Source organism: Fukomys damarensis, unplaced genomic scaffold, assembly GCF_012274545.1.
Source record: "Fukomys damarensis isolate Sample0158 unplaced genomic scaffold, DMR_v1.0_HiC HiC_scaffold_27, whole genome shotgun sequence".
NCBI lineage: Eukaryota > Metazoa > Chordata > Mammalia > Rodentia > Bathyergidae > Fukomys > Fukomys damarensis.
Window position 1 is genome coordinate 35,270,293 of NW_022900939.1, and position 12,209 is coordinate 35,282,501.

At 42.0% G+C, this 12,209-nt stretch overlaps 1 protein-coding gene and 1 pseudogene across 1 annotated transcript in view; one reads left to right on the forward strand and one right to left on the reverse strand.

Annotated features, from left to right (window-relative positions):
- Filip1 (filamin A interacting protein 1) overlaps positions 1 to 12,209 on the reverse strand; it is a 185,159-nt gene that overhangs the window by 62,748 nt on the left and 110,202 nt on the right. The gene's annotated exons all lie outside the window — the stretch shown is intronic.
- On the forward strand, positions 6,074 to 7,851 carry LOC104857824 (annotated as a pseudogene).

Here is a 12,209-nt window from a genome sequence, read left to right on the forward strand (position 1 = left end):
AAAAACAATAACCACACAAATGATGCCTGACCCCTACCTGCAGATGTTATTTAATTGGCCTGAGGTATGATCTGGGCAACTGGAGCCAAGTTTGAGAAACATGCTCCAGGACAACCCAGGCTCTCATGAGACCACAGCTTGCCCAAGATCTCAGAGGTGAGTAATTTCTCTCCTAGTCTCTTGTACCATTTGGCTTGGACATGGTACACATTTCCTCCTTGCTCCTATTACTACTTCGAGGTCATTCTCGTTCCTGACCAAAATATCCTAGCTTTGAGTCTCATGTCTTCAATCATCTCCTTTCCCTTTGTGGCATCCCACCCAGAGTCATTCATTCTCCTCCTTTTCTTGGAAGATTTTAGCTTCCAGATCACTGTAATTCTAGCCTGACTTCTGTCAGATTTCTAGGTGAGTCCAATATTCTCTCTTTTTTTTTTTCAGTTTTTTCAGACAGGGTCTCACTGTGTAATTCAGGCTGGTCTTAAACTCACTATGTAGCCCAAGCTGGCCTCAAACTCATGGTAATCCTTTTGCCTCCGCCTCCCAAGGGCTAGGGTTACAGGTGTGAGGCACTATCCTTGGCTATTCTGATAGTCTAACCTCGACATCCTGAACTTTCCTTCCTAATGATTCTGTCCTTCACACTACTTCAGCCCTCACTTGTACAATCACACTCTAATCCTTGTCATTATTATAAAAAGTTACAACCATTTATGACTTTACCTTTTTACCTCCATCTACTATAATTTCAACCTACTCCCTTTAGAACCTTAAATCCAACAGCACTTTGATGATAACCCATTGATTTTACCATTCTTTCTCTGGTCTTCACCCTCCTTTTTTTCAATACACTCATTTTCCTTTGTCAACTTTATTTAGGGCCAGGGATTTAGCTCAGTGGCGCCGCTGCCTGCCTCGTGAGTGCAAGGGCTCAAGTTCCATCCCTAGTACCAAAAAAAACAAACAAAAAAAGTTAACTTCTCCTTGGCTTGAATTTAGTCACTGGTAGCTTCAGGGCAAGCTGGGAAATCAACTTCAATAACATACTCGCTCATTTTCGTGTCCCTTCCCTCTTTTGGTCAAACTATAGCTTGGACTAAATGTAACACCTCATCCTGAATGCTTGAACTTATAGCTAGAGAAAAACATATCATGCCAACTAATATCATTTTGAATGCATGATCACTAGGCTTGACTGGCCTGGTAAGGCTGCCAAAAAAAGTCATACTATAGTCCTCTATTCCACTGTCATACACTGTTATTTCACAACTTCTGCTCCCTTGTCAAATTTTTCATACATCTTCCCCTTGGCTACCTTGCTCACCAAGAAAGATATCGCAATCAGGGATGAATTCCACAATCTCCCACCACCTCCATATACCCACTGCATCTTAGCCCACACATGTAACCTTCTGTTACTAGAAGTGAACTATTTGTGCCTCTAGTTAATGCTAACTCCTCACCTTGTCCACTAGACCCTACTTAGGACAGTATTCTAGCCTTTCACCCATCAGTATTGTGTTCCTCCACACCAGATCAATCTTATCAGCAGGTAACTGTCATAACAAGACATCTTCATGACCCTACTTCCCCTGTAACCCCATTCTAATTCTCTTTTTCCCTCTACAACAAAATTCATCGAAACAGTGGCTTTATTGTCTCCAACCAGGATTCTAGCCCTACGGCTCCACTGACTCCCTCTGATCAAGGCAAACCAGGGTCTCCCTGTTGCCAAATCTAAAGGTCAGTTTCCATTCTGCAGCATCTAACACTTGCTCCATCAGCAACATCTAACACTTTTCATCTTTGTCTCCACCTTGAAAACTTCACTTTGGCTCTGGGAAGCCATACCACTTTGATTTCTACCCTACCATTCAAAACTGCTCTTTCTTGTTCTCCCTTGCTGATTTTCATGGCTAATTCTGCATTTTCCCACCTCATCCGCTGGAATTTCCTAGGGCTCAGTTCTGTGACCTCTGATCTTTTCTATCTGAATGCATTTTCTTCATGATTTTACCCCATTCCTCCTAAGTTTATCCTGTCTTGGTAACTCACTATTCTTTCACTCTTTCAGCCTTCTAGCCTCTGTGTAACCAAATCCTATTACTAAGATTTTCTATTTGAAATATCTAGTGAGATTTCTGTTTTCCTGACAGAACCATGTCATCTACAAATTGTCATCTACAATTGTCATCTCCAAAAAGTAAAGTGGCATAATTTAAACCAAGTTGAATCCTGGATGGAGTAAATTCAAATGGAAAAACTTGGGAGAGAGGATGCTAGAAGATAATTTGAAAGATATTTTTCATAATCTAGGAATGCAAAGGATTTCTTTCTCATTTTGACCCACATCAAACGCCATAAAAGTATCTTAGTGCTGCTGCTGCCTGCCTCGCAAGGGCAAGGTCCTGAGTTCGATCCCTGATATCAAAAAATGAAACAAAAACCATAAAAGAATTGATGGATGTCTGACTGAAAATAGTAATTGTAAATTCTACAAAGATTCCAAAAGTAAAGTCCAAATAAAAATAATTACATAAAAAATATTTGATTTATAGCTCATACTGCAATAAACTACTACATCAAGAGCCCTTACTAATTTAAAAGACACCAACAATTCAACAGAAGAAGGTGCAAAGAATAAGAATATACTAGTAAAATTTAAGAAAATACAAAAATCTCTAAAAATAACAAAGATATGTGTGCTCAACCTCATTCATAAAAGAGGTATAAATCAAAACTAGCAAGAGATGCTCATTTCACCTTTCATACCAGCAGAAGAATTATAACATTAAATTGGTAAAACAATGGATGTATTGTGTCAGCAAGAGCAAGAAAAATGATGTATTTAGGGCAATTTTGCACAGTCTAATATAAATGTATACACTTTTGGCTCAACAATTACAATTCTGAGGGATTAACCAAGAGAAATTCTTTATGATAAGATACTATATGATACATATATAATGTATATATATGATACATATATCTTTATGATAAGATGCATATATAATGTGATCATGCAGTGTTGGTTATGACTGCAGAGATCTGAGTTTAGCTTAAATGTCCATCAGCAGGAGACTGGACTATTCATGTAACTGTTGTGTATTCTACTGTTAGAAAGAATGTAAAATTTCCATAAGTTCTGATGGGAAAGATTTCTAAGACATTCTTGCTATCTGAAAAAAGGTCTAAGATGAGGCTGGGGATTTAGCTGAGTGGCACCACACCTGCCTTGTGAGCACAATGCTCTCAATTCCATCCCTGGCACCAAAAAAAAAAAGGTCTAAGATGTGATATGTGTATGTAACAACTACCAGTGATGAATATATTGATTATCATAAATATGTATGAAGTGAATTCCCAGATGGGCATGATTAGTGCATGCATGTAATGTGGCAGTCTGGGAGGGTGAGGCAGGAAGATCACAAGTTTGTGCCCAGACTAGGCAATTTAGCAAGACCATGTCTCAAATTTAAAAACAACATTTTTTTTAAGGGAATGAAAGTGTATCTCAGTGTGAAAGGCTTGGGTTCAATCTCCAGTAGGGCAAAACAATAAAACAAACAAAAAAGCCAATTCCAAAATAGTGTACATTATATACTCCCACTATTCAGAGAATAGAATGCATACATACCATACTTGTATATAAACCTTTCTAATCTTTCAACCTTCAATGTGTAAATTGACCATTTAAAATATTAAACAGGAGGATTATATTTTCATGCTTTGCCTGATGTTTGAACTTTGGCTCATTACTAAGTCAGAGCCTGGCTCCACCTGTTTTTTTGTTGTTCTTTTGTTTTGTTTTTTGAGACAGGGCCTCACTATGTAGTTGAGAAAGACCTGGAACTCACTATGTAGCCCAGGCTGGTCTGGAACTCACAGCAATCCTCCTGCCTCAGCCTCCCAAGTGCTGGGATTACAGGTGTGCGCCATCACACCTGGCTACTGGCTCCATCTGTTTATTTGTTTTGCATTTGCAACTCGAATCTTGAGCCTGTCATTTCAGTAAGTCACCACATGGGGAGAGAGATAGGCATGTGAAAGATAAAAATCTCCAAACGCCTAGAAGGAAGGAACTTCTCTCCCCTGCACTCTTAGAAAAATATGTCAGGAAGTTATAACAAATAATGGAATAAGCTTTTAAGCACTAGCTTAACTGTAGGTGTTTTTGTGAAGAATTGCTTTCCTGCCTAATGACCTTCACTCTTTGTGGAAACAATGTTAAAAATTCAGTGGGACAAAAATCAATACGTTGCCCTCATCAGCCAACCTGGGACATTGGAAATCTGATGCCTTTGCCTCCCAAACATTTACATAAATTACGATGAAAGAAAATAGTTTCCAATAAAAACACCTCCCAACATAAGTCTGAAGAGAAAAGTGTTCAGGGGACTGCGGAACTGTCAGTGAGACAAGACCACAGAGTTGGTGGATACAGAGAGAGACAGGGCTGGAGTGGTGAGCAGAGGCCAGCCCAGGGGCCAGCCTCAGGCTTTAGGGTACTTCTGAGGACTTTAAGCAGAGGAACAGCTCGGTGAATTATGTATTTTTAAAAGGCTATTTTGTAGTGATGTGGAGAGCTGGCTGAAAGGCAATGAGACTACAGGAAGGTCACGCCAGAGAAGGGGCTGATGGGATGAACCACGGGAAAGGGGCCTGAAGTGCAGCACCGGTCGTGGGGATCATGTTTCTGCAGCTATGTGAGGTCAGGGCTCTAAGGGCTTACTCTCCCCGCAGTTCCCTCCGTTGCCTCACCAGCATTCCACAACTGCCCGTCTTCCCTTGTCGGCTCAATCAACTGACACATGGTGGCACACGATCAGTGAGCACCCCCAAGCTGATGGGCCTAACTGCTCGGCAGACAGCAGTGTCATGTCTGTGAAGGTTGCCGCAAAGAGGAGGGATGTTAGAGTTTAGACATAAAATCTCCCCCCGAAGTCTCATGTGTGTGGAAGATGACTGAAACACGGGGCTCTCTACTCATCAGGGGGTTCCTCCATTGGGGAGTTGGGTGGCTGATGTGCTTTAAGGAGGTGGGGCCTGGTTGGAGGTAGATCACTACAGGTGTAGGTTGGAAGGGTGTATTCATTCTTCTCCCCAGCTCCTCCCTGCCCTTCCTGCTTCCTGGCTGCCATGGAGTGAGCAGTGTTCTTCTTCCACGCTCTTCTGGCATTGGAGCTGACCAATCGTAAACTGAATCTCTGAAAACCATGAGCCAAAATAAAATTCATTAAGCTGTGAGTGTCAGGTATTTTGTCGCAGTGAAGGAAAGTGACTACTACAGATTTTGGCCATGTGTTCAGGAGCCTTGGGAACTCGTTTCCTGGAGGAGTCTGGACAGGTTTGGAGATGCTAGCCAGAGAAGCCTTAGAACGGTGGGAGCAGAGATTGATGAGAAATTCTGGTCAGAGCTCAGAAGGCCAGAATGCTGATAGGAATGAAGTTAGTAAAGGCCAGGCCCACAAAGTTTCAATTGGGAATGAGGACTCTATTGGCAATTGGACTAGAGGCCAGGTGTGCTACACTCTGGCAAAAAGCTTGTCTACATTTTACCCATGTCCTAAGACTTTGTACAAGGTTGAATTTAAAATAGCAGACTAATCAATCTGGTAGAAGAAATTTCAAGGCAGCCCAACATCAGGCTGAGGTATGGGTACTGCTGACTAATTTTAAGACTCATCTATAGTAAAATGAGGAAAAAAGGGAACTGAATGATTTGAAAATTACAGCTTGGCCAGAAAGGAAGAACCTGTGAAGATAGGACCATGGAGAATGTGACTGCTGAAAAGATAAGCATCAAAAGGAACTCAAGTACTCTGCATCAGGACGACAAAAAAGGTGGCTTGGAGGCCTCTCAAAAATCAGCAAAATTGGGTGGAGCCCAGCAGACAGCTGAAAACCCTGTGGAGGTGGACTGGGACACAGCTACGGTTGACGTCCTGTCCATCCACACAGATCACCTGGTGCCAGGGTTGCACGGCTCAGGCTGAAAGTCTGCTGGAGGCAGGTGAGTGTGGGTCTCATCCAGACTGTCCTGGAGCTCCCCTGCCCCAGTGTTGGAGGGGTCATGCTGACAGCCTCTGTTGCCGCCTCCTCCGCCTCCTCCTCCTCCTCCTCCTCCTCCTCCTCCATCTTGGCCAATGAGATGATCCAAGCCCTTCCCAGATCCTTAACTTTGAAGAGATTGATTACAAGGAGATCAAGGTGGAAGAGGTTTTGGAAGAGGAGCCTTTAAAGTAGTTCGCAAAGCAAAATGGTAAGCAAAAGATGCTATTAAGCAAATAGAAAGTGAATCACAGGGGAAAGCTTTTATTGTAGAGCTTCAGCGGTTATCCCACGTGAACCATGCTAACACTGTAAAGTCGTATGGAGCCTGTTGAATCCAGTGTGCCTTGTGATGGAAAACACCAAAGGGGGCTCTTCATATAATGCTCTGCATGGTACTGGACCGTTGCCACATCACACTGCTACCTACTCAGAGTTGGTGTTTACAGCGCTCCCGAGGAGTGACTTAACTACACAGCATGCAACCCAAAGCTCTAATTCACAAGGACCTCAAACTACCAAACCTGCTGCTCAGTGCAGGGGGGACAGTTCTAAAAATCTGTGATTTTTGTACAGCCTGTGACATTCAGACACATATGACCGATAACATATTGGGCTGCTTGGATGACACCTGAAGGTCTTGAAGGTAAGCAAGTACCATGAAAAATGTGATGTCTTCAGCTGGGGTATTATCCTTTGGGAAGTAATAATGCACATCAGAAACTTTTGATGAGATTGGTGGCCCAGCTTTCCGAATCATGTGGGCAGTACTCAACCACCATTGATCAAAAATTTACCTAAGCCCATTGAGAGCCGGATGACTCGTCATTGGTCTAAAGATCCTCCTCAGCACCCTTACATGGAGGAAATTGTGAGAATAATGACTCACTTGATGCAGTACTTTACAGAAGCACATGAGCCTTTACAGTAACCTTGTCCATATTCAGATGAAGGACAGAGCCACTCTGCGACCAGTACAGGCTCCATGCACTGTTATCTGCCTCTACAAATACCAGTAATAAAATTGACACTTGAAATGGAGCAAGTTTCTGCTATGAATGATACTATTAAATGCTTAGCATCAAAATTGTTGAAAAACCAGGTAAAGCAACAGAGTGAATCTGGCCATTTAAACCTGGGAGTTCCCACCCACCCCATAGTAGCTGTGTGGAGATCTGGCCCCACCCTCTGAGGGCAACAGGCACGGTGCTGACAAGTCTGAAATAGAAGCCAGGATTGTAGCAACCACAGGCAATAGTCAACCAAGACGTAGGTCCATCCAAGACTTGACTATTACTGGAACAGAAGCTGGTCAGGTGAGCAGTAGGTCATCCAGTCTTCATGTCAGAATGATCACTGCCTCAGGACCTACCTCAGCAAAGGCAACTCGAAGTCATCCATGGACTCCTGATATTTGCACAGATCAGATGTGTGCAATGGATCAGATAACTCTATCCCAAGGGCTTCTCTTACACTGGGTCACCAAGTACAGTCTCTAGCACTGTGCCCAAATGCCAGTGAGTCCATGGCAGTGTTTGAACAGCACTGTAAATATGAAAGTTCAAGCAGAAATTGCATTGTTATTACAGAGAAAGCAAGAACAAGTTGCAGAATTGGACCAGGATGAAAAGGACCAGAAAAACACATCTCATCTGCTACAGGAACAATAAAAAGCTTTTAGATGAAGACAAAGGCCTTTCTACTTACTACCAACAATGCAAAAAACAACTAGATGTCATCAGACATCAACAGCAAAAACAACAAGGCACTTCAAGATTATCTGGGACCATCACATTTTAGAAAACGTGAAGAAAGCCTTTTTTTTTTTTTAAAGAAAAAAACCTGTGTACAACTCATGAGTGTCAGCTTTTGGCATGTTCTCAATGTCATTTGCTTGCCTTTGCTGTATTTGTTTCATCACAGATTTTCTTCTCACAGTGGATCTGCAGCTCCACTGTCTTATGGCTGATGGTGGGATCTGTGACTTGGATGAGCAGCCCTTCTCAACTCCGAAACATGGAGGACTGCGGCTGTAAGTGCAAGCTCATGGCGTGAAGGCCTAGCAGAATGCAGAGCATCAGATGGCTGCTGCATGCAGACAACATCTTTTTTCCCATATTAGAGGTGGAACCTCAGGAATGATTTGTTTTTTAATCTCACTTCAAAAAAACTAATATTTCCCCCCCAAAAGATGGTATATACCAAGTTAAAGACAAAGTATTATAAACTAGAATAATTGATGGTGTATTACAGACACACAGAATCTTTAGGCTTGGTTTAAAGTGAGGGCTTTGATGTCAGCCTATCCATGGATCGGTACTGACCTTAGCTCCATCTGTAACATATTGAAAGGCAAACGGTAGCCACTGTATTTAACTAGAGCAATTTTACCCCTTTTGCTATAGTATAAACTATTTATTGAACAAATGGAGTGTTTTACAGGGTCTTAGCTAAGAGTTTGCCTTGGGTCTCAGGGGACACTTTGGACTTGGACTTTTAAACAAAGTTGGAACTGTTGAGTCTGGTGATTCTTTAGTAAGATGGATATGAGACTTTTAGGAGCCAGGGGTAGAATGTTACAGTCTAGATCTAAAATGTCCCCTAAAAGTCCCCTATGCTTGGGAGATGATTGGATCATGGGGCCTCTATGCCCCGCAGTGTGTTCATCCATTAATGAGTTCAGTACCTGAAAGTGCTGTTGGGAGGTAGGACCTGGTTGGAGGTGGTTTATACTGGACGTGATCTAGAAGGGTGCACTCCGTCCCTAGATCTTCCTTTCTCTCTCTGCTAACTGGCAGCTGTGGGGTGAGCAGCTTACCTCCCCCATGCTCCTCTGCCATGTGCTTATGCCTTGGACTGACCATGGACTGAATCCTCTGAAAACTGAGCCAAAATAAATCCCTCCTCCTTTAAGTTGTGGATACCAGGCGCTTTGTTCCAGCTACTGGAAATGACCGAGGCAATGTGACACCCCAGAATAAACAAGATCTTACAATCACTACTCCCTATCTCACAGGTAATAAAGGTGAAGCCTATACACCCTTCCACTTAAGCAAGTTGTGTTAGTTAGTTACTCATTGCTGAGACAAAATACCCGCCACCCAAAGTTAAAGGGAAGGGGTTTATCTGGCTTACAGTTCATAGAGGTTTCAGTCCATAATCAGCCAACTCCAAAGTAGGGGCGACAAACAGGCCTGGCAGAGCAGAAACAACCTGGTGCACACAAAGCAGCAAAGGTAACAACAGAGAGAGTTAACAGCATCTCCCTGCCCCTTTTATCTTATTCATAGTACTTAGGGTGGGCAGCACTCACAGCCTTAATCCTAGTGCCCTTGAGCCTAGCATTGCACCATGAATCTGTTCCAGCTTCACACACTCTGGATCCAGCCTATGATCCCAGGAGGTTTGGGAGGGCATCTAGACCCCAACCATAACACAAGGATAGCTTGAGAAAGAAAGTGTCATGTTCAGAGACTGCCATGTGAAGTTCTTTGGTGTTTCCCAGTCAGAACGTGTATTAATTTCTTTCTTTTGGGTGGTGGGGTGGGGATCGAACTCAGGCCCTTCTGCTTGCAAGGCAGGCGGCAGCACCAGTGAGCCAAATCCCCAGCCCTCCTCCTTCTTTCTTTCTTTTCTTTCTTTCTTTCTTTCTTTCTTTCTTTCTTTCTTTCTTTCTTTCTTTCTTTCTTTCTTTCTTTCTTGTTTTCTTGTTTTTCTTTTTGTACTGGGGATCAAACTCAGGACCTTGCGCGTGTGAGGCAGGCAGTGGTACCACTGAGCTAAATCCCAGGCCCTAAATTTCTTTTCATTGAGGTCTCAGGTATTTTTCAGTCACCATCCCTGGTATTTCAAGCTGATATGTTACATTACAACTATTCAAGTTATGTCAGATACAAAGATATCAAATACTCAAGACTCATATTTTATATCCAACTTGAATCTTATCTGCACCCAAATGTGTGTCGTTTACAAACTCAAAGGCAAGAATATACATTCTTTGGGCTGAGGATTTAGCTCAGTGGTGCCACCGCCTGCCTTGCAAGTGTCCCGAGTTTGATGCCCCGGTACCAAAAAACAAACAGCAAACAACAACAAAAAAAAGAATATACATTCTTTTATAGAAAAAAATGCACATTTTTAAAATTTCAAAGCACAGTCTGTCTTACACATTGTTTTTAGGTAAAAAAAACTTTGTTCTCTAACGAAAGCACTGTGCATTGATTATATCTCTGTGTGTATGAATATAAAGTATTTAAGTATATTTATACATATATACAATACACACACACACACACATACATGAAATCTTCATACAATGTTTCATATTGCAGGCTGGCAAGAACCATAGCATGGCATCTCAGGGAAGACTCATTCAAAGTTCAAAAACAGTAAACACTTCTCTTCAATGGCCATACACTTTCACTGAGGTAAGTAAGGGCTTGAGCCTATGAGATTATTTTCTAAAACTACCTAAGAGCATACACCTGGTTTATCACTAATTTTCTTCATAAAGCGATCTAATTTACTTAGTTAATTAGTAAACTAATCCCCACAGAACCAAAATGCGCTTTCATTATTACTGTTGGTAAAAAGCAGGGGGAAAGTAGGGTCTGCTGAAATTCACACACACTGTTCTATGTTTCCTTTCATGCCTTTGATCAGGAAGGGTTTAACATCAGTGCAAGCGTTCCTACTCATCATGCTCTGTTTGGAAAGGACAGAAACCCTTTTCCTGCCAAGACCAACACGCAAGACTGGTTCGCAGATAGAATTACACATTAGCTGAAAAGGTCCAACTGACAGAACTCTTCTTTAATGAAAGTTTCTGCTTTTCCTTTGGGTTTTGTACTAATAGTACAGTGAAGTGATTCTGACCATATTCGGCAGTGCCCTGCTTTCTCTTTCGAATAGGGTCAGCTTGGATGCAAATATCGCTCTGTTGCCAGCCATAGGATGAGTCCCTTAGAACTTTTCATTGTTTTGAGGCTGGCCTCTGGGCAGTTTCTGTGGTTCTTACAAAATTAAGGTTTAAATGCCATTGAGCCCATTAGCTCTGTGAAGAGAAATACTATGAGCACTTGTAGCCCCACTGTGGAAACCTGCAGTGCCCCAGGGTACCCTCCATCACCAATAGAGGTAGAAATTCCTAAGAAAGGACCAGCCTCTATCTCCTGTCCCTACGCAATGGTTTTCAGGGATGTCAGAAGGGAGAAGAATAAAGCAGACGTCAGGTAGGCCCAGGCTCCTGTCCACCATGTCCAGGTACTGCCCACCGTAAGTGATGCCAGGACTGACTGGGTCACCATCAATTCAAATTCACCGTGGTCTGAACGTGCTGGTCTGCAATTTATTTATCTTTTATCTTTGGTGGTTCTGGCAATCAAGTCCAGGGTCTTGCTCATGCTAAGCACATACTACCCTATATTTTATTCTTTAAAGCATTTCATAGGCATAAAAACGTTTTATTATACAGTCATAGTGTAAACCAAAGAAAAAAAAATCTACCTAAATTACAGTGAAGATTTTACTGTATATTTCAATGTTTTCAATCATCCGTCTGGCAGTGACATTGGCATACCTACCATCAGGTTCAGTACAAATGGTTTCTGTTGTTCAGATTATTAAAGATCCTACTAAGAAGCAAATAAAAAAAAAAAAAAAAAAAAAAAAAAAAAAAAAAAAAACAGAAACAGGACATCAGGCCAGGGATTTAGCTCAGTGGTGCCACCGCCTGCCTCACAAGCGCAAGGATCTGAGTTCAATCCCTGGTACAGAACAAAAAAAAAATAAAAAACAGGACATAGTTGGAAAGCTGAGGTAATCTATGAAGAAAAACCTACCATGAATTCAAGCTACCATCTAGGACAAAGTTATCCAGAATTTTGTAATTTTCAGTATGTGTTGTTCTATATGGGGAAAAATCCCTCCGCAACACAATAACTTGTGTTTCTTGTCCTCCCCTGGGGAGTAGAATCTTCCTTCCAATCAGTTTGCATTTCAACTTGGCCTGCTAAAAACAGTGGTACAGTATTTTGCTGGCATATAATTGCCTTTAATAGATATTTGGCGATTGATTTAAAATTATTAGTTCACTGTATTCAGCGCAATTTTTTTTGGAGACAGGGTCTCGTAGGCAGTTGAGGTTGAACTTGAACTCA